Source organism: Hoplias malabaricus, unplaced genomic scaffold, assembly GCF_029633855.1.
Source record: "Hoplias malabaricus isolate fHopMal1 unplaced genomic scaffold, fHopMal1.hap1 scaffold_26, whole genome shotgun sequence".
NCBI lineage: Eukaryota > Metazoa > Chordata > Actinopteri > Characiformes > Erythrinidae > Hoplias > Hoplias malabaricus.
Genome location: NW_027101191.1, coordinates 991,811 through 995,802, shown reverse-complemented (window position 1 = coordinate 995,802; position 3,992 = coordinate 991,811).

Below are 3,992 nucleotides of genomic sequence, written 5' to 3'. Positions count from 1 at the left end.
TTGTTATGGCAAACTTAAATTTAATGATTAAGTATCACCAGGAAGAAAGATCGATGCTCAAAGAATTCTTTGAGGAGAAGAGAGGAATAAGACAGACAGTCAAAGTCAGTCCACACAGTTGTTGATGTGTTTCAGGACAGAGTTAGTGTAGGTGTCCAAGTGGATGTGTGAGCCTGTGGAGGCTCGGGCAGCATACTCACTCCAGTCGGTGTGCTGGAACTGTTGCTGAAGGAAGGAGTCAGCCCCATCCATCCAGAACTTTACAGTTCTGGTTGAAGGCTTAATCCTCTGCATGACTGGAGTGTATTTGGGAAGCAGGAACAAAGAAAGATGATTGGAAAGTCCAAGATGGGGGTGGGGTGTTGTTTTGAAGCTGGTTAAAGTCGAACCAATGCTGAATCCGGTGTTTGTGCAGTGAATGTTAATTTCCAAAAGTGTCTGTCTGTCGTAACTGTAGTTCGCAAGAGTTATTTGCGCAAGAAAACTGGAGATAGCTAAGTACAGAAGTATAACATCACTAAAACCGGTAAGACGCTGAGCCTCGCAGTGTGATCGTGACGCCATCTTGGTCCTGGGAGACCAAGGACCATTTCCTATGGATATCAAGGTCCCAGAATCTGGAGGAAGAGAGGAGAGGCACGGAATCCACATTGCTCGAGGTACCCTGTAAAGTTTCCACAGTAAGTGGCGGTTTGGGGTACCATGTCATCTGCTGGTGTGGGTCCACTGTATTTTCTGAGGTCCAAGGTCAACGCAGCCGCCTACCAGGGAGATTTAGATTACTTTATGCTTCCTTATGCTTCCAAGCGGGGTGGGTTAGTGCAGTGTGTAGTGCTGTTGAGAGCGAAGACACCCGCAAGTTCCACAGCACAAGCTCTTAGCACACGGCCAGGTACACCATCAGGGCCAGCTGCCTTCCGTGCATTCACTCTGCTCAGCATGCGACTGACGTCCGAAGTGGAAAGTACAAGTGGGTTGTCGTCGGTGGAGGATCGTTTATTGAAGATATCAATATCATCTGGTCGAAACGAGTGTAAAAGTTGTTCAGCTCATCAGGGAGTGAAGCACTGTTGGTACATGGAACAAAGCTAGTTGGTTTATAGTCAGTCAGGGTGTGTATTCCCTACCACATACGCCGAGGGTCAGAGGAGGTAAAGTGCTCCTCAATCCGGCGTTTGTAGCAGTGCTTGGATATAGCTATTAGTCTCTTCATATTGCCAGGAAATCCAGTGGGCGGTACAAAGGACGCTCGTACCCTGAGCGCTTCTATGCTGAGGGATGCCATGGTAAGAAATCTCAGACCACCAGTCTTGTTTTTTGCCCTTCTTTTGTACGCATTAGGTTTTTCCATTTATGTGCATCTGCTTTTGTTTTTTTTGTGAATCAGGACCGGCGTTTGTAGCAGTGCTTGGCTATAGCTATTCCTCTCCTCAGGTTAGCTCTGACCAAGCTGTATGCTTCCCGGCGTCCTGATCTGAAGGCAGCATCTCTGGCTTTGAGCAGAGTGCGAACCTCTCTGTTCATCCAGGGCTTCTGATTAGGGAATGTTAATTATTATGGCAAACTTAAAATTAATGATTAAGTATCACCAGGAAGGAAGATTGACGCTCAAAGAATTCTTTGAGGAGAAGAGAGGAATAAGACAGACAGTCAAAGATTGCGTGAATCCGGTGTTTGTGCAGTGAATGTTAATTTCCAAAAGAGTCTGTCTCTTGTAGCTGTAGTTCGCAAGAGTTATTTGCGCAAGAAAACTGGAGATAGCTAAGTACAGAAGTATAACATCACTAAAACTGGTAAGACGCTGAGCCTCGCAGTGTGATCGCGATGCCATCTTGGTCCTGGGAGACCAAGGACCATTTCCTATAGAAATCAAGGTCCCAGAATCTGGAGGAAGAGAGGAGAGGCACGGAATCCACATTGCTCGAGGTACCCTGTAAAGTTTCCACAGTCAGTGGCGGTTTGGGGTCCCATGTCATCTGCTGGTGTGGGTCCACTGTATTTTCTGAGGTCCAAGGTCAACGCAGCCGCCTACCAGGGAGATTTAGATTACTTTATGCTTCCAAGCGAGGTGGGTTAGTGCAGTGTGTAGTGCTGTTGAGATAGCGTCCTCGGTGGATCTGTTGCAACGATAAGCAAACTGGTGTGGGTCCAGCGTAGCAGGCAGGCAGGATTTCAAGTGAGAAAGAACTAGTCTTTTAAAGCACTTGGAAATTATTGGGGTGAGTGCTACAGGTCGAAAGTCATTAAAGTCTGAAGCAGTAGAATGCTTAGGCACAGGCACAATAATGGCTGACTTAAAGATAGATGGTACAGCTGCCTGGGCAAGCGAAACATTAAAGATGTGAGCGAAGACACCCGCAAGTTCCACAGCACAAGCTCTTAGCACACGGCCAGGTACACCATCAGGGCAAGCTGCCTTCTGTGCATTCACTCTGCTCAGCATGTGACTGACGTCCGAATTGGAAAGTACAAGTGGGTTGTCGTCGGTGGAGGATCGTTTATTGAAGATATCAATATCATCTGGTCGAAACGAGCGTAGAAGTTGTTCAGCTCATCAGGGAGTGAAGCACTGTTGGTAGATGGAACAAAGCTAGTTGGTTTATAGTCAGTCAGGGTGTGTATTCCCTGCCACATACGCCGAGGGTCAGAGGAGGTAAAGTGCTCCTCAATCCGTCGTTTGTAGCAGTGCTTGGCTATGGCTATTAGTCTCTTCATATTGCCAGGGACTCCAGTGGGCGGTACAGAGGACGCTTGTACCCTGAGCGCTTGTTGATGCATTTCAGGACAGAGTTAGTGTAGGTGTCCAAGTGGATGTGTGAGCCTGTGCAGGCTCGGGCAGCATACTCACTCCAGTCGGTGTGCTGGAACTGTTGCTGAAGGAAGGAGTCAGCCCCATCCATCCAGAACTTTACAGTTCTGGTTGAAGGCTTAATCCTCTGCATGACTGGAGTGTATTTGGGAAGCAGGAACAAAGAAAGATGATCGGAAAGTCCAAGATGGGGGAGGGGTGTTGTTTTGAAGCTGGTTAAAGTCCAACCGATGCTGAATCCGGTGTTTGTGCAGTGAATGTTAATTTCCAAAAGTGTCTGTCTGTCGTAACTGTAGTTCGCAAGAGTTATTTGCGCAAGAAAACTGGAGATAGCTAAGTACAGAAGTATAACATCACTAAAACCGGTAAGACGCTGAGCCTCGCAGTGTGATCGCGATGCCATCTTGGTCCTGGAAGACCAAGGACCATTTCCTATAGAAATCAAGGTCCCAGAATCTGGAGGAAGAGAGGAGAGGCACGGAATCCACATTGTTCGAGCTACCCTGTAAAGTTTCCACAGTCAGTGGCGGTTTGGTGTCCCATGTCATCTGCTGGTGTGGGTCCACTTTATTTTCTGAGGTCCAAGGTCAACGCAGCCGCCTACCAGGGAGATTTAGATTACTTTATGCTTCCTTATGCTTCCAAGCGAGGTGGGTTAGTGCAGTGTGTAGTGCTGTTGAGATAGCGTCCTCGGTGGATCTGTTGCAACGATAAGCAAACTGGTGTGGGTCCAGCGTAGCAGGCAGGCAGGATTTCAAGTGAGAAAGAACTAGTCTTTTAAAGCACTTGGAAATTATTGAGGTGGGTTATGCAGTGTGTAGTTCTGTTGAGAGCGAAGACACCCGCAAGTTCCACAGCACAAGCACTCAGCACACGGCCAGGTACACCATCAGGGCCAGCTGCCTTCCGTGCATTCACTCTACTCAGCATGCGACTGACGTCCGAAGTGGAAAGTACAAGTGGGTTGTCATCGGTGGAGGATCGTTTATTGAAGATATCATTATCATCTGGTCGAAACGAGCGTAAAAGTTGTTCAGCTTATCAGGGAGTGAAGCACTGTTGGTAAATGGAACAAAGCTAGTTGGTTTATAGTCAGTCAGGGCGTGTATTCCCTGCCACATACGCCGAGGGTCAGAGGAGGTAAAGTGCTCCTCAATCCGGCGTTTGTAGCAGTGCTTGGCTA